Raw genomic sequence first — 17,711 nt, 5'->3', positions numbered from 1 at the left:
TTTTCCAATCCTAAAAAATCATATAGAGCAACTCTTTTTTGTTCATTATTTAACCCCTGAACATTCAGGGAAGCAAATTGGATCATCCTGGTCTGTCATTCTTAGGGCATGCCCCATCACCCTCGTCTGAAGTAGAAAAATCTTGAATCTCCTGCTCATCTGAACTGGAGACTACAATGTCCTTTGCTACATCTACTTTTTCTATAGCTTTCACTTTCCCTCCACCTAGTATATTCACCTCTCCAACTTCTTCTACCCTTCTTTTCAGAACTCTATCCGAACAGTCCATCTGGACCTGAGTACACGACTGACCACCGGACTGAGACCCAGAAGGTAACGGCTCCACCAGAGGTAAAGTTTTCTGCATGATTCCCACTTTACTTGCCGGCGGGAATTTCTGTATAATTTTACCCAATTCAAATAACACAGAATGTCTCTTCCCCTCTTCTTCCTTTTTTTGTTCTTTCTTCTGTTCCTTTCCCTTCTGCTCTTCTATCTTCTGCTCTTCTTTCTTCTGATCTTCTTTCTTCTCATCTTCTTTCTTCTTTTCTTCTCTCTTCTGTTCTTCTCTCTTCCTCACTTCCTTTTCAGTCTCCACCCGACTCTTCTCCTCTTTATTCTGTTTATATTCCTCTTCCATTTTCTTGAACCTCTGTGCCTTCTTCTTCTCCTTTTCCACCTTTTCTTTCTCCTTCCTTTCATTCTCCATCCTCAGATCCTCCTCCTCATTCCTTGTTCCTTCCATGTCCTCATCAGCTTTTCCTTGTTGCTGACTTCCAGGCACGGTATCCATCTCTTCATCGCCCTTCTGATTCCTCTTTGCAGGGCAATCTTCCTCCTGATGTCCAGCTCCTGGACATTCTGAACACTTTTTGCAACCATTGTCATTATGGCCATATATTCGACATTTTCTACAATATTCAGGCATCCCCGCAAAAAATAAATACCCACGGCTACGGTTTATAAAAACGACCGGCGGGGGCCTCAGTACACCACCCTCTACATCAGGATCTTTTTTGAAAGCCACCAAATAAGTTCTTTTCCCATTCCATACCCCAAATTGCGTTTTTCCTCTTCCCTTCTCAATTACCTTCTCACAGTAAGTACTAAGAAAACACAGGACCTCCTGATCAGAAATGAAAGGGCTGAACATGTGGACTGTCAAGAGTCTAAATGAAAATTGAAACGAGGGGATTACTTTAACCCCCTCGAACAGCGCATTCTCCTTATTAATTTCATAAAGAGAAAATACCCGTTCACACTGGGAACTTCTCATTAAAGTAACGTCATGGAAGCCCCTTGAAAAGAAACTTTGAAAACAATAATATTCGTCTTTTTCAATTTTCAAAAAGCTGCAAATCTTCTCATAGACAAAAGTCGCATCCTTCTCTTGCCTATGACCAGGAGACACCACAAACCTAATTGTGTCCTTAAGCGGGTATTCCTCATGAAAATAGTCATTGGGATTTCCCCCTTGATCAGTCCTCCTACCTCCAGTATTCCTCCTGGACTCCATATTCTCTTCTTTCTTTCTTTCCACAGATAACACCAGGAAAAAAATGAAGAAAAACACCTCCTAGGATCGCCAAACGTCTCTGGATTCCGACCTCCTCTCCGACCGTCCACCACTACACAAAGAAAAGACCGTCCACCAGCGATAAAAGGGTATTCCCAGCTTTGGTCCACCACTCCCAATAGCAGCAATTGGGTAAACCCAAAAGGCCGAGAGCAGCAACCTCCACACAGGTCACCTTTAGCCCAATGACAGGATCCACTACAGATCGTGCCAAAAGGCCGAGAAGCGATAACCAGAATTGGTTTCAAACTACGGAGCCACCCAAGGATCCTGAAAAGTCCATTTGTGGAGATGAGCTCCTGGACTCCCGTTAAGAAGACATGTTGTCAACCTCTAGATCCCTTACATGCCTGCACTTTTCGGCTTGCTGCTGCTGCAATCCACGCGTTTTAGATCTGCATAACTCCACCTCTTTAAACACAGCACCTTCACCCCCTGCTGTTCCCACCCGCCTCAACACCGTTGGAAGGGAGGAGAACCAATTAAGGCGGGGGGTGGGGTGGAACGAGCAGCTGTCTACCCTTAGCAGGAGGGCTCCTGATTACATACCTCTCCTGCTGCTGCTGCTGCTGGCTGTCCAGCAGCAGACTGAAGGTGGCTGCTGCTGTGCACAGGTATATAAAGGCTCAGAGCCTATTATGACACGCGCAGCCAGCGTTCCATTGCCACATTCCATCTACTGCAGGCAGGATACCTGGCTGGCTGAATGTCGCTGAGAAGCTCACAGAGACCGCCATAAGCAACAGTTTAACAGAATGCCACAGACTAATCAACCAAACTTTTTGGGTTGGGTTCTCTTTTATAGTCTGCAGGCATTAAATGAAAGAAGTCAGTGTTCCAGCAGAAGGAGACAACGTTTCATAAAAGGCATTGTAGCAAACCAAAAAAGAAATTTTAAGCGCAGCAGAGTAACCAGCGCACATACCTGTTAGCTCAGGTGAGTTTAAAAGGCTGCTGTTGATAACAAGGGCATTTGCTAAATAGATGGTGTGTGTGCAACAATATACTGAAAGGTCAATTATATTGTGCAGCTTATCTCACCACCTGTAGTTATTTAGGTGAAAGCTCCAAAATACTTGCCTAATATGTCTGTTTATCCAAAAGGAAGTAAAAAGGGAGAGCTAGAAAGATAGCATTGCATCACATTACATGGCAATGCAATGCACAGTTGCTGAAGTTGAACCAAAATGAGCTTGTAATCTGGCTTCTGCAACTTTGAACATGAAAAATCCAATGAGGAGAAGAAAAGCAAAGCCAAAGAGTCCATCCCAAAATCCGACAAACAAGCAAAATGAACAAAAAACATTGAATTCAATTCTTTCTGATTTTAGAAACTGCATTAAAGAAGGGGTGCACCGGTCCTGGAGATACTGCAATACCAGGTCAATGCGTGGAGTGGACAGAGCAAGCTCTTTTTCCATCTCCCTGTTCTAAAAATCCATTTAATATATGGTCCCCAGATAGGGGACGTATCAGATATTAAACTGATAAGAACAGATACTACACTTGATCTTAGCCAAAAGGCCGAGAAGCGATAACCAGAATTGGTTTCAAACTACGGAGCCACCCAAGGATCCTGAAAAGTCCATTTGTGGAGATGAGCTCCTGGACTCCCGTTAAGAAGACATGTTGTCAACCTCTAGATCCCTTACATGCCTGCACTTTTCGGCTTGCTGCTGCTGCAATCCACGCGTTTTAGATCTGCATAACTCCACCTCTTTAAACACAGCACCTTCACCCCCTGCTGTTCCCACCCGCCTCAACACCGTTGGAAGGGAGGAGAACCAATTAAGGCGGGGGGTGTGGTGGAACGAGCAGCTGTCTACCCTTAGCAGGAGGGCTCCTGATTACATACCTCTCCTGCTGCTGCTGCTGCTGGCTGTCCAGCAGCAGACTGAAGGTGGCTGCTGCTGTGCACAGGTATATAAAGGCTCAGAGCCTATTATGACACGCGCAGCCAGCGTTCCATTGCCACATTCCATCTACTGCAGGCAGGATACCTGGCTGGCTGAATGTCGCTGAGAAGCTCACAGAGACCGCCATAAGCAACAGTTTAACAGAATGCCACAGACTAATCAACCAAACTTTTTGGGTTGGGTTCTCTTTTATAGTCTGCAGGCATTAAATGAAAGAAGTCAGTGTTCCAGCAGAAGGAGACAACGTTTCAGAAAAGGCATTGTAGCAAACCAAAAAAGAAATTTTAAGCGCAGCAGAGTAACCAGCGCACATACCTGTTAGCTCAGGTGAGTTTAAAAGGCTGCTGTTGATAACAAGGGCATTTGCTAAATAGATGGTGTGTGTGCAACAATATACTGAAAGGTCAATTATATTGTGCAGCTTATCTCACCACCTGTAGTTATTTAGGTGAAAGCTCCAAAATGCTTGCCTAATATGTCTGTTTATCCAAAAGGAAGTAAAAAGGGAGAGCTAGAAAGATAGCATTGCATCACATTACATGGCAATGCAATGCACAGTTGCTGAAGTTGAACCAAAATGAGCTTGTAATCTGGCTTCTGCAACTTTGAACATGAAAAATCCAATGAGGAGAAGAAAAGCAAAGCCAAAGAGTCCATCCCAAAATCCGACAAACAAGCAAAATGAACAAAAAACATTGAATTCAATTCTTTCTGATTTTAGAAACTGCATTAAAGAAGGGGTGCACCGGTCCTGGAGATACTGCAATACCAGGTCAATGCGTGGAGTGGACAGAGCAAGCTCTTTTTCCATCTCCCTGTTCTAAAAATCCATTTAATATATGGTCCCCAGATAGGGGACGTATCAGATATTAAACTGATAAGAACAGATACTACACTTGATCTTAGCCAAAAGGCCGAGAAGCGATAACCAGAATTGGTTTCAAACTACGGAGCCACCCAAGGATCCTGAAAAGTCCATTTGTGGAGATGAGCTCCTGGACTCCCGTTAAGAAGACATGTTGTCAACCTCTAGATCCCTTACATGCCTGCACTTTTCGGCTTGCTGCTGCTGCAATCCACGCGTTTTAGATCTGCATAACTCCACCTCTTTAAACACAGCACCTTCACCCCCTGCTGTTCCCACCCGCCTCAACACCGTTGGAAGGGAGGAGAACCAATTAAGGCGGGGGGTGGGGTGGAACGAGCAGCTGTCTACCCTTAGCAGGAGGGCTCCTGATTACATACCTCTCCTGCTGCTGCTGCTGCTGGCTGTCCAGCAGCAGACTGAAGGTGGCTGCTGCTGTGCACAGGTATATAAAGGCTCAGAGCCTATTATGACACGCGCAGCCAGCGTTCCATTGCCACATTCCATCTACTGCAGGCAGGATACCTGGCTGGCTGAATGTCGCTGAGAAGCTCACAGAGACCGCCATAAGCAACAGTTTAACAGAATGCCACAGACTAATCAACCAAACTTTTTGGGTTGGGTTCTCTTTTATAGTCTGCAGGCATTAAATGAAAGAAGTCAGTGTTCCAGCAGAAGGAGACAACGTTTCAGAAAAGGCATTGTAGCAAACCAAAAAAGAAATTTTAAGCGCAGCAGAGTAACCAGCGCACATACCTGTTAGCTCAGGTGAGTTTAAAAGGCTGCTGTTGATAACAAGGGCATTTGCTAAATAGATGGTGTGTGTGCAACAATATACTGAAAGGTCAATTATATTGTGCAGCTTATCTCACCACCTGTAGTTATTTAGGTGAAAGCTCCAAAATGCTTGCCTAATATGTCTGTTTATCCAAAAGGAAGTAAAAAGGGAGAGCTAGAAAGATAGCATTGCATCACATTACATGGCAATGCAATGCACAGTTGCTGAAGTTGAACCAAAATGAGCTTGTAATCTGGCTTCTGCAACTTTGAACATGAAAAATCCAATGAGGAGAAGAAAAGCAAAGCCAAAGAGTCCATCCCAAAATCCGACAAACAAGCAAAATGAACAAAAAACATTGAATTCAATTCTTTCTGATTTTAGAAACTGCATTAAAGAAGGGGTGCACCGGTCCTGGAGATACTGCAATACCAGGTCAATGCGTGGAGTGGACAGAGCAAGCTCTTTTTCCATCTCCCTGTTCTAAAAATCCATTTAATATATGGTCCCCAGATAGGGGACGTATCAGATATTAAACTGATAAGAACAGATTTTTTTTTTTTTTATCGAAAGCCCGAATTCGTGTACAAAACCCGAGTGCGCTTAAAAAAGTGACAAGTGCCACAAAAAAAGTGCACTAGGATGCTGGTCTTCTTGAAACCCTCTCCAAAAGGAGATGGGTCCCCCAAACCATTCCCCGTCCCTCCGAGCCAAAAGGCCACAGCGAGGAACAGGGACAAAAAGCCACCTCCAGCCGAAGCCAGAGGCGACCCAATCTTACCCCCAGCACCTGCCCGAGTTATCACCCGAGCAAGGCACTGCGAGCCAAAGACTGTGCTCCCCTCCCGGAAGAGGGGAGCCAACAACGCTCTCCTCCCGAAAGAGGAGAGCCAGGGGGGTTCAGGGGGGAGCGGAACCTGATGGCCACACACTCCCCCCCTAGACCTGCCAAGAGAGGAACCCGTAAGGGAACCGCATCCCGACAAAATCCTAGTAGGACGTGACACACGTGAATAAGTGGACACACAGTGACAAAGAAATTAAATAAATAGTGAAGGTTTCACAGTATAATACTGCCCGGACCTTCGACCGGGAATTGAAAAATTCCCCATCCTAAGGCCAGAAGGCCCGGAATAAGGGTGTGTGCGAAGAAAGAAAATTTGAAGTGCTTGTGCAAATGTGCCATAAACTCAAGTGGGGTTCCCAATCCCAGTGAGTTAAGGCACCCCAGGGTCACCACTCCTGGGGCACTTCACACTTCGGGCTTTCGATCTTCCCCGGCCCAATGGCGTCGATCCTGGGGGGCCATGCTTTCCACCAGATGACTATATTAGCCACCTGGCGTACTAACAAGCGCCTAAACCCCAGTGTGCATAATGTATCAATCTACTAGGGCGGCCAACATCCAAAACCGCCTTTTCGAAAGATACTACACTTGATCTTAGCCAAAAGGCCGAGAAGCGATAACCAGAATTGGTTTCAAACTACGGAGCCACCCAAGGATCCTGAAAAGTCCATTTGTGGAGATGAGCTCCTGGACTCCCGTTAAGAAGACATGTTGTCAACCTCTAGATCCCTTACATGCCTGCACTTTTCGGCTTGCTGCTGCTGCAATCCACGCGTTTTAGATCTGCATAACTCCACCTCTTTAAACACAGCACCTTCACCCCCTGCTGTTCCCACCCGCCTCAACACCGTTGGAAGGGAGGAGAACCAATTAAGGCGGGGGGTGGGGTGGAACGAGCAGCTGTCTACCCTTAGCAGGAGGGCTCCTGATTACATACCTCTCCTGCTGCTGCTGCTGCTGGCTGTCCAGCAGCAGACTGAAGGTGGCTGCTGCTGTGCACAGGTATATAAAGGCTCAGAGCCTATTATGACACGCGCAGCCAGCGTTCCATTGCCACATTCCATCTACTGCAGGCAGGATACCTGGCTGGCTGAATGTCGCTGAGAAGCTCACAGAGACCGCCATAAGCAACAGTTTAACAGAATGCCACAGACTAATCAACCAAACTTTTTGGGTTGGGTTCTCTTTTATAGTCTGCAGGCATTAAATGAAAGAAGTCAGTGTTCCAGCAGAAGGAGACAACGTTTCAGAAAAGGCATTGTAGCAAACCAAAAAAGAAATTTTAAGCGCAGCAGAGTAACCAGCGCACATACCTGTTAGCTCAGGTGAGTTTAAAAGGCTGCTGTTGATAACAAGGGCATTTGCTAAATAGATGGTGTGTGTGCAACAATATACTGAAAGGTCAATTATATTGTGCAGCTTATCTCACCACCTGTAGTTATTTAGGTGAAAGCTCCAAAATGCTTGCCTAATATGTCTGTTTATCCAAAAGGAAGTAAAAAGGGAGAGCTAGAAAGATAGCATTGCATCACATTACATGGCAATGCAATGCACAGTTGCTGAAGTTGAACCAAAATGAGCTTGTAATCTGGCTTCTGCAACTTTGAACATGAAAAATCCAATGAGGAGAAGAAAAGCAAAGCCAAAGAGTCCATCCCAAAATCCGACAAACAAGCAAAATGAACAAAAAACATTGAATTCAATTCTTTCTGATTTTAGAAACTGCATTAAAGAAGGGGTGCACCGGTCCTGGAGATACTGCAATACCAGGTCAATGCGTGGAGTGGACAGAGCAAGCTCTTTTTCCATCTCCCTGTTCTAAAAATCCATTTAATATATGGTCCCCAGATAGGGGACGTATCAGATATTAAACTGATAAGAACAGATACTACACTTGATCTTAGCCAAAAGGCCGAGAAGCGATAACCAGAATTGGTTTCAAACTACGGAGCCACCCAAGGATCCTGAAAAGTCCATTTGTGGAGATGAGCTCCTGGACTCCCGTTAAGAAGACATGTTGTCAACCTCTAGATCCCTTACATGCCTGCACTTTTCGGCTTGCTGCTGCTGCAATCCACGCGTTTTAGATCTGCATAACTCCACCTCTTTAAACACAGCACCTTCACCCCCTGCTGTTCCCACCCGCCTCAACACCGTTGGAAGGGAGGAGAACCAATTAAGGCGGGGGGTGGGGTGGAACGAGCAGCTGTCTACCCTTAGCAGGAGGGCTCCTGATTACATACCTCTCCTGCTGCTGCTGCTGCTGGCTGTCCAGCAGCAGACTGAAGGTGGCTGCTGCTGTGCACAGGTATATAAAGGCTCAGAGCCTATTATGACACGCGCAGCCAGCGTTCCATTGCCACATTCCATCTACTGCAGGCAGGATACCTGGCTGGCTGAATGTCGCTGAGAAGCTCACAGAGACCGCCATAAGCAACAGTTTAACAGAATGCCACAGACTAATCAACCAAACTTTTTGGGTTGGGTTCTCTTTTATAGTCTGCAGGCATTAAATGAAAGAAGTCAGTGTTCCAGCAGAAGGAGACAACGTTTCAGAAAAGGCATTGTAGCAAACCAAAAAAGAAATTTTAAGCGCAGCAGAGTAACCAGCGCACATACCTGTTAGCTCAGGTGAGTTTAAAAGGCTGCTGTTGATAACAAGGGCATTTGCTAAATAGATGGTGTGTGTGCAACAATATACTGAAAGGTCAATTATATTGTGCAGCTTATCTCACCACCTGTAGTTATTTAGGTGAAAGCTCCAAAATGCTTGCCTAATATGTCTGTTTATCCAAAAGGAAGTAAAAAGGGAGAGCTAGAAAGATAGCATTGCATCACATTACATGGCAATGCAATGCACAGTTGCTGAAGTTGAACCAAAATGAGCTTGTAATCTGGCTTCTGCAACTTTGAACATGAAAAATCCAATGAGGAGAAGAAAAGCAAAGCCAAAGAGTCCATCCCAAAATCCGACAAACAAGCAAAATGAACAAAAAACATTGAATTCAATTCTTTCTGATTTTAGAAACTGCATTAAAGAAGGGGTGCACCGGTCCTGGAGATACTGCAATACCAGGTCAATGCGTGGAGTGGACAGAGCAAGCTCTTTTTCCATCTCCCTGTTCTAAAAATCCATTTAATATATGGTCCCCAGATAGGGGACGTATCAGATATTAAACTGATAAGAACAGATACTACACTTGATCTTAGCCAAAAGGCCGAGAAGCGATAACCAGAATTGGTTTCAAACTACGGAGCCACCCAAGGATCCTGAAAAGTCCATTTGTGGAGATGAGCTCCTGGACTCCCGTTAAGAAGACATGTTGTCAACCTCTAGATCCCTTACATGCCTGCACTTTTCGGCTTGCTGCTGCTGCAATCCACGCGTTTTAGATCTGCATAACTCCACCTCTTTAAACACAGCACCTTCACCCCCTGCTGTTCCCACCCGCCTCAACACCGTTGGAAGGGAGGAGAACCAATTAAGGCGGGGGGTGGGGTGGAACGAACAGCTGTCTACCCTTAGCAGGAGGGCTCCTGATTACATACCTCTCCTGCTGCTGCTGCTGCTGGCTGTCCAGCAGCAGACTGAAGGTGGCTGCTGCTGTGCACAGGTATATAAAGGCTCAGAGCCTATTATGACACGCGCAGCCAGCGTTCCATTGCCACATTCCATCTACTGCAGGCAGGATACCTGGCTGGCTGAATGTCGCTGAGAAGCTCACAGAGACCGCCATAAGCAACAGTTTAACAGAATGCCACAGACTAATCAACCAAACTTTTTGGGTTGGGTTCTCTTTTATAGTCTGCAGGCATTAAATGAAAGAAGTCAGTGTTCCAGCAGAAGGAGACAACGTTTCAGAAAAGGCATTGTAGCAAACCAAAAAAGAAATTTTAAGCGCAGCAGAGTAACCAGCGCACATACCTGTTAGCTCAGGTGAGTTTAAAAGGCTGCTGTTGATAACAAGGGCATTTGCTAAATAGATGGTGTGTGTGCAACAATATACTGAAAGGTCAATTATATTGTGCAGCTTATCTCACCACCTGTAGTTATTTAGGTGAAAGCTCCAAAATGCTTGCCTAATATGTCTGTTTATCCAAAAGGAAGTAAAAAGGGAGAGCTAGAAAGATAGCATTGCATCACATTACATGGCAATGCAATGCACAGTTGCTGAAGTTGAACCAAAATGAGCTTGTAATCTGGCTTCTGCAACTTTGAACATGAAAAATCCAATGAGGAGAAGAAAAGCAAAGCCAAAGAGTCCATCCCAAAATCCGACAAACAAGCAAAATGAACAAAAAACATTGAATTCAATTCTTTCTGATTTTAGAAACTGCATTAAAGAAGGGGTGCACCGGTCCTGGAGATACTGCAATACCAGGTCAATGCGTGGAGTGGACAGAGCAAGCTCTTTTTCCATCTCCCTGTTCTAAAAATCCATTTAATATATGGTCCCCAGATAGGGGACGTATCAGATATTAAACTGATAAGAACAGATACTACACTTGATCTTAGCCAAAAGGCCGAGAAGCGATAACCAGAATTGGTTTCAAACTACGGAGCCACCCAAGGATCCTGAAAAGTCCATTTGTGGAGATGAGCTCCTGGACTCCCGTTAAGAAGACATGTTGTCAACCTCTAGATCCCTTACATGCCTGCACTTTTCGGCTTGCTGCTGCTGCAATCCACGCGTTTTAGATCTGCATAACTCCACCTCTTTAAACACAGCACCTTCACCCCCTGCTGTTCCCACCTGCCTCAACACCGTTGGAAGGGAGGAGAACCAATTAAGGCGGGGGGTGGGGTGGAACGAGCAGCTGTCTACCCTTAGCAGGAGGGCTCCTGATTACATACCTCTCCTGCTGCTGCTGCTGCTGGCTGTCCAGCAGCAGACTGAAGGTGGCTGCTGCTGTGCACAGGTATATAAAGGCTCAGAGCCTATTATGACATGCGCAGCCAGCGTTCCATTGCCACATTCCATCTACTGCAGGCAGGATACCTGGCTGGCTGAATGTCGCTGAGAAGCTCACAGAGACCGCCATAAGCAACAGTTTAACAGAATGCCACAGACTAATCAACCAAACTTTTTGGGTTGGGTTCTCTTTTATAGTCTGCGGGCATTAAATGAAAGAAGTCAGTGTTCCAGCAGAAGGAGACAACGTTTCAGAAAAGGCATTGTAGCAAACCAAAAAAGAAATTTTAAGCGCAGCACAGTAACCAGCGCACATACCTGTTAGCTCAGGTGAGTTTAAAAGGCTGCTGTTGATAACAAGGGCATTTGCTAAATAGATGGTGTGTGTGCAACAATATACTGAAAGGTCAATTATATTGTGCAGCTTATCTCACCACCTGTAGTTATTTAGGTGAAAGCTCCAAAATGCTTGCCTAATATGTCTGTTTATCCAAAAGGAAGTAAAAAGGGAGAGCTAGAAAGATAGCATTGCATCACATTACATGGCAATGCAATGCACAGTTGCTGAAGTTGAACCAAAATGAGCTTGTAATCTGGCTTCTGCAACTTTGAACATGAAAAATCCAATGAGGAGAAGAAAAGCAAAGCCAAAGAGTCCATCCCAAAATCCGACAAACAAGCAAAATGAACAAAAAACATTGAATTCAATTCTTTCTGATTTTAGAAACTGCATTAAAGAAGGGGTGCACCGGTCCTGGAGATACTGCAATACCAGGTCAATGCGTGGAGTGGACAGAGCAAGCTCTTTTTCCATCTCCCTGTTCTAAAAATCCATTTAATATATGGTCCCCAGATAGGGGACGTATCAGATATTAAACTGATAAGAACAGATACTACACTTGATCTTAGCCAAAAGGCCGAGAAGCGATAACCAGAATTGGTTTCAAACTACGGAGCCACCCAAGGATCCTGAAAAGTCCATTTGTGGAGATGAGCTCCTGGACTCCCGTTAAGAAGACATGTTGTCAACCTCTAGATCCCTTACATGCCTGCACTTTTCGGCTTGCTGCTGCTGCAATCCACGCGTTTTAGATCTGCATAACTCCACCTCTTTAAACACAGCACCTTCACCCCCTGCTGTTCCCACCCGCCTCAACACCGTTGGAAGGGAGGAGAACCAATTAAGGCGGGGGTGGGGTGGAACGAGCAGCTGTCTACCCTTAGCAGGAGGGCTCCTGATTACATACCTCTCCTGCTGCTGCTGCTGCTGGCTGTCCAGCAGCAGACTGAAGGTGGCTGCTGCTGTGCACAGGTATATAAAGGCTCAGAGCCTATTATGACACGCGCAGCCAGCGTTCCATTGCCACATTCCATCTACTGCAGGCAGGATACCTGGCTGGCTGAATGTCGCTGAGAAGCTCACAGAGACCGCCATAAGCAACAGTTTAACAGAATGCCACAGACTAATCAACCAAACTTTTTGGGTTGGGTTCTCTTTTATAGTCTGCGGGCATTAAATGAAAGAAGTCAGTGTTCCAGCAGAAGGAGACAACGTTTCAGAAAAGGCATTGTAGCAAACCAAAAAAGAAATTTTAAGCGCAGCAGAGTAACCAGCGCACATACCTGTTAGCTCAGGTGAGTTTAAAAGGCTGCTGTTGATAACAAGGGCATTTGCTAAATAGATGGTGTGTGTGCAACAATATACTGAAAGGTCAATTATATTGTGCAGCTTATCTCACCACCTGTAGTTATTTAGGTGAAAGCTCCAAAATACTTGCCTAATATGTCTGTTTATCCAAAAGGAAGTAAAAAGGGAGAGCTAGAAAGATAGCATTGCATCACATTACATGGCAATGCAATGCACAGTTGCTGAAGTTGAACCAAAATGAGCTTGTAATCTGGCTTCTGCAACTTTGAACATGAAAAATCCAATGAGGAGAAGAAAAGCAAAGCCAAAGAGTCCATCCCAAAATCCGACAAACAAGCAAAATGAACAAAAAACATTGAATTCAATTCTTTCTGATTTTAGAAACTGCATTAAAGAAGGGGTGCACCGGTCCTGGAGATACTGCAATACCAGGTCAATGCGTGGAGTGGACAGAGCAAGCTCTTTTTCCATCTCCCTGTTCTAAAAATCCATTTAATATATGGTCCCCAGATAGGGGACGTATCAGATATTAAACTGATAAGAACAGATACTACACTTGATCTTAGCCAAAAGGCCGAGAAGCGATAACCAGAATTGGTTTCAAACTACGGAGCCACCCAAGGATCCTGAAAAGTCCATTTGTGGAGATGAGCTCCTGGACTCCCGTTAAGAAGACATGTTGTCAACCTCTAGATCCCTTACATGCCTGCACTTTTCGGCTTGCTGCTGCTGCAATCCACGCGTTTTAGATCTGCATAACTCCACCTCTTTAAACACAGCACCTTCACCCCCTGCTGTTCCCACCCGCCTCAACACCGTTGGAAGGGAGGAGAACCAATTAAGGCGGGGGGTGGGGTGGAACGAGCAGCTGTCTACCCTTAGCAGGAGGGCTCCTGATTACATACCTCTCCTGCTGCTGCTGCTGCTGGCTGTCCAGCAGCAGACTGAAGGTGGCTGCTGCTGTGCACAGGTATATAAAGGCTCAGAGCCTATTATGACACGTGCAGCCAGCGTTCCATTGCCACATTCCATCTACTGCAGGCAGGATACCTGGCTGGCTGAATGTCGCTGAGAAGCTCACAGAGACCGCCATAAGCAACAGTTTAACAGAATGCCACAGACTAATCAACCAAACTTTTTGGGTTGGGTTCTCTTTTATAGTCTGCAGGCATTAAATTAAAGAAGTCAGTGTTCCAGCAGAAGGAGACAACGTTTCAGAAAAGGCATTGTAGCAAACCAAAAAAGAAATTTTAAGCGCAGCAGAGTAACCAGCGCACATACCTGTTAGCTCAGGTGAGTTTAAAAGGCTGCTGTTGATAACAAGGGCATTTGCTAAATAGATGGTGTGTGTGCAACAATATACTGAAAGGTCAATTATATTGTGCAGCTTATCTCACCACCTGTAGTTATTTAGGTGAAAGCTCCAAAATGCTTGCCTAATATGTCTGTTTATCCAAAAGGAAGTAAAAAGGGAGAGCTAGAAAGATAGCATTGCATCACATTACATGGCAATGCAATGCACAGTTGCTGAAGTTGAACCAAAATGAGCTTGTAATCTGGCTTCTGCAACTTTGAACATGAAAAATCCAATGAGGAGAAGAAAAGCAAAGCCAAAGAGTCCATCCCAAAATCCGACAAACAAGCAAAATGAACAAAAAACATTGAATTCAATTCTTTCTGATTTTAGAAACTGCATTAAAGAAGGGGTGCACCGGTCCTGGAGATACTGCAATACCAGGTCAATGCGTGGAGTGGACAGAGCAAGCTCTTTTTCCATCTCCCTGTTCAAAAAATCCATTTAATATATGGTCCCCAGATAGGGGACGTATCAGATATTAAACTGATAAGAACAGATACTACACTTGATCTTAGCCAAAAGGCCGAGAAGCGATAACCAGAATTGGTTTCAAACTACGGAGCCACCTAAGGATCCTGAAAAGTCCATTTGTGGAGATGAGCTCCTGGACTCCCGTTAAGAAGACATGTTGTCAACCTCTAGATCCCTTACATGCCTGCACTTTTCGGCTTGCTGCTGCTGCAATCCACGCGTTTTAGATCTGCATAACTCCACCTCTTTAAACACAGCACCTTCACCCCCTGCTGTTCCCACCCGCCTCAACACCGTTGGAAGGGAGGAGAACCAATTAAGGCGGGGGGTGGGGTGGAACGAGCAGCTGTCTACCCTTAGCAGGAGGGCTCCTGATTACATACCTCTCCTGCTGCTGCTGCTGCTGGCTGTCCAGCAGCAGACTGAAGGTGGCTGCTGCTGTGCACAGGTATATAAAGGCTCAGAGCCTATTATGACACGCGCAGCCAGCGTTCCATTGCCACATTCCATCTACTGCAGGCAGGAAACCTGGCTGGCTGAATGTCGCTGAGAAGCTCACAGAGACCGCCATAAGCAACAGTTTAACAGAATGCCACAGACTAATCAACCAAACTTTTTGGGTTGGGTTCTCTTTTATAGTCTGCAGGCATTAAATGAAAGAAGTCAGTGTTCCAGCAGAAGGAGACAACGTTTCAGAAAAGGCATTGTAGCAAACCAAAAAAGAAATTTTAAGCGCAGCAGAGTAACCAGCGCACATACCTGTTAGCTCAGGTGAGTTTAAAAGGCTGCTGTTGATAACAAGGGCATTTGCTAAATAGATGGTGTGTGTGCAACAATATACTGAAAGGTCAATTATATTGTGCAGCTTATCTCACCACCTGTAGTTATTTAGGTGAAAGCTCCAAAATGCTTGCCTAATATGTCTGTTTATCCAAAAGGAAGTAAAAAGGGAGAGCTAGAAAGATAGCATTGCATCACATTACATGGCAATGCAATGCACAGTTGCTGAAGTTGAACCAAAATGAGCTTGTAATCTGGCTTCTGCAACTTTGAACATGAAAAATCCAATGAGGAGAAGAAAAGCAAAGCCAAAGAGTCCATCCCAAAATCCGACAAACAAGCAAAATGAACAAAAAACATTGAATTCAATTCTTTCTGATTTTAGAAACTGCATTAAAGAAGGGGTGCACCGGTCCTGGAGATACTGCAATACCAGGTCAATGCGTGGAGTGGACAGAGCAAGCTCTTTTTCCATCTCCCTGTTCTAAAAATCCATTTAATATATGGTCCCCAGATAGGGGACGTATCAGATATTAAACTGATAAGAACAGATACTACACTTGATCTTAGCCAAAAGGCCGAGAAGCGATAACCAGAATTGGTTTCAAACTACGGAGCCACCCAAGGATCCTGAAAAGTCCATTTGTGGAGATGAGCTCCTGGACTCCCGTTAAGAAGACATGTTGTCAACCTCTAGATCCCTTACATGCCTGCACTTTTCGGCTTGCTGCTGCTGCAATCCACGCGTTTTAGATCTGCATAACTCCACCTCTTTAAACACAGCACCTTCACCCCCTGCTGTTCCCACCCGCCTCAACACCGTTGGAAGGGAGGAGAACCAATTAAGGCGGGGGGTGGGGTGGAACGAGCAGCTGTCTACCCTTAGCAGGAGGGCTCCTGATTACATACCTCTCCTGCTGCTGCTGCTGCTGGCTGTCCAGCAGCAGACTGAAGGTGGCTGCTGCTGTGCACAGGTATATAAAGGCTCAGAGCCTATTATGACACGCGCAGCCAGCGTTCCATTGCCACATTCCATCTACTGCAGGCAGGATACCTGGCTGGCTTAATGTCGCTGAGAAGCTCACAGAGACCGCCATAAGCAACAGTTTAACAGAATGCCACAGACTAATCAACCAAACTTTTTGGGTTGGGTTCTCTTTTATAGTCTGCAGGCATTAAATGAAAGAAGTCAGTGTTCCAGCAGAAGGAGACAACGTTTCAGAAAAGGCATTGTAGCAAACCAAAAAAGAAATTTTAAGCGCAGCAGAGTAACCAGCGCACATACCTGTTAGCTCAGGTGAGTTTAAAAGGCTGCTGTTGATAACAAGGGCATTTGCTAAATAGATGGTGTGTGTGCAACAATATACTGAAAGGTCAATTATATTGTGCAGCTTATCTCACACCTGTAGTTATTTAGGTGAAAGCTCCAAAATGCTTGCCTAATATGTCTGTTTATCCAAAAGGAAGTAAAAAGGGAGAGCTAGAAAGATAGCATTGCATCACATTACATGGCAATGCAATGCACAGTTGCTGAAGTTGAACCAAAATGAGCTTGTAATCTGGCTTCTGCAACTTTGAACATGAAAAATCCAATGAGGAGAAGAAAAGCAAAGCCAAAGAGTCCATCCCAAAATCCGACAAACAAGCAAAATGAACAAAAAACATTGAATTCAATTCTTTCTGATTTTAGAAACTGCATTAAAGAAGGGGTGCACCGGTCCTGGAGATATTGCAATACCAGGTCAATGCGTGGAGTGGACAGAGCAAGCTCTTTTTCCATCTCCCTGTTCTAAAAATCCATTTAATATATGGTCCCCAGATAGGGGACGTATCAGATATTAAACTGATAAGAACAGATACTACACTTGATCTTAGCCAAAAGGCCGAGAAGCGATAACCAGAATTGGTTTCAAACTACGGAGCCACCCAAGGATCCTGAAAAGTCCATTTGTGGAGATGAGCTCCTGGACTCCCGTTAAGAAGACATGTTGTCAACCTCTAGATCCCTTACATGCCTGCACTTTTCGGCTTGCTGCTGCTGCAATCCACGCGTTTTAGATCTGCATAACTCCACCTCTTTAAACACAGCACCTTCACCCCCTGCTGTTCCCACCCGCCTCAACACCGTTGGAAGGGAGGAGAACCAATTAAGGCGGGGGGTGGGGTGGAACGAGCAGCTGTCTACCCTTAGCAGGAGGGCTCCTGATTACATACCTCTCCTGCTGCTGCTGCTGCTGGCTGTCCAGCAGCAGACTGAAGGTGGCTGCTGCTGTGCACAGGTATATAAAGGCTCAGAGCCTATTATGACACGCGCAGCCAGCGTTCCATTGCCACATTCCATCTACTGCAGGCAGGATACCTGGCTGGCTGAATGTCGCTGAGAAGCTCACAGAGACCGCCATAAGCAACAGTTTAACAGAATGCCACAGACTAATCAACCAAACTTTTTGGGTTGGGTTCTCTTTTATAGTCTGCAGGCATTAAATGAAAGAAGTCAGTGTTCCAGCAGAAGGAGACAACGTTTCAGAAAAGGCATTGTAGCAAACCAAAAAAGAAATTT

At 45.2% G+C, this 17,711-nt stretch overlaps 11 non-coding genes and 1 pseudogene across 11 annotated transcripts; all 12 read right to left on the bottom strand.

Moving 5' to 3' along the window:
- Nucleotides 1-2,921: 2,921 nt before the first annotated feature.
- Nucleotides 2,922-3,112, bottom strand: LOC141203605 (U2 spliceosomal RNA). Its single transcript, XR_012274640.1, has one exon. It is a non-coding gene; the product is annotated as a U2 spliceosomal RNA (small nuclear RNA).
- A 1,115-nt stretch (nucleotides 3,113-4,227) lies between these two features.
- Nucleotides 4,228-4,418, bottom strand: LOC141203604 (U2 spliceosomal RNA). The gene has a single exon (XR_012274639.1). It is a non-coding gene; the product is annotated as a U2 spliceosomal RNA (small nuclear RNA).
- A 1,115-nt stretch (nucleotides 4,419-5,533) lies between these two features.
- On the bottom strand, nucleotides 5,534-5,719 carry LOC141203250 (U2 spliceosomal RNA). Its single transcript, XR_012274370.1, has one exon. It is a non-coding gene; the product is annotated as a U2 spliceosomal RNA (small nuclear RNA).
- Nucleotides 5,720-6,508: 789 nt separating this feature from the next.
- LOC141203356 (U2 spliceosomal RNA) lies at nucleotides 6,509-6,600 on the bottom strand (annotated as a pseudogene).
- Nucleotides 6,601-7,715: 1,115 nt separating this feature from the next.
- LOC141203603 (U2 spliceosomal RNA) lies at nucleotides 7,716-7,906 on the bottom strand. The gene has a single exon (XR_012274638.1). It is a non-coding gene; the product is annotated as a U2 spliceosomal RNA (small nuclear RNA).
- A 1,115-nt stretch (nucleotides 7,907-9,021) lies between these two features.
- On the bottom strand, nucleotides 9,022-9,212 carry LOC141203602 (U2 spliceosomal RNA). The gene has a single exon (XR_012274637.1). It is a non-coding gene; the product is annotated as a U2 spliceosomal RNA (small nuclear RNA).
- Nucleotides 9,213-10,327: 1,115 nt separating this feature from the next.
- On the bottom strand, nucleotides 10,328-10,518 carry LOC141203601 (U2 spliceosomal RNA). The gene has a single exon (XR_012274636.1). It is a non-coding gene; the product is annotated as a U2 spliceosomal RNA (small nuclear RNA).
- A 1,115-nt stretch (nucleotides 10,519-11,633) lies between these two features.
- Nucleotides 11,634-11,824, bottom strand: LOC141203600 (U2 spliceosomal RNA). The gene has a single exon (XR_012274635.1). It is a non-coding gene; the product is annotated as a U2 spliceosomal RNA (small nuclear RNA).
- A 1,114-nt stretch (nucleotides 11,825-12,938) lies between these two features.
- On the bottom strand, nucleotides 12,939-13,129 carry LOC141203599 (U2 spliceosomal RNA). Its single transcript, XR_012274634.1, has one exon. It is a non-coding gene; the product is annotated as a U2 spliceosomal RNA (small nuclear RNA).
- A 1,115-nt stretch (nucleotides 13,130-14,244) lies between these two features.
- On the bottom strand, nucleotides 14,245-14,435 carry LOC141203375 (U2 spliceosomal RNA). Its single transcript, XR_012274420.1, has one exon. It is a non-coding gene; the product is annotated as a U2 spliceosomal RNA (small nuclear RNA).
- Nucleotides 14,436-15,550: 1,115 nt separating this feature from the next.
- On the bottom strand, nucleotides 15,551-15,741 carry LOC141203598 (U2 spliceosomal RNA). Its single transcript, XR_012274633.1, has one exon. It is a non-coding gene; the product is annotated as a U2 spliceosomal RNA (small nuclear RNA).
- A 1,114-nt stretch (nucleotides 15,742-16,855) lies between these two features.
- On the bottom strand, nucleotides 16,856-17,046 carry LOC141203750 (U2 spliceosomal RNA). The gene has a single exon (XR_012274777.1). It is a non-coding gene; the product is annotated as a U2 spliceosomal RNA (small nuclear RNA).
- Between the last annotated feature and the right edge of the window lie 665 nt (nucleotides 17,047-17,711).

Source organism: Phyllobates terribilis, unplaced genomic scaffold (genome assembly GCF_046119375.1).
Source record: "Phyllobates terribilis strain yellow unplaced genomic scaffold, ASM4611937v1 Scaffold_124__1_contigs__length_5142088, whole genome shotgun sequence".
NCBI lineage: Eukaryota > Metazoa > Chordata > Amphibia > Anura > Dendrobatidae > Phyllobates > Phyllobates terribilis.
Note: the sequence above shows the minus strand (reverse complement) of the source record. Positions and strands in the feature narration are given on the sequence as shown.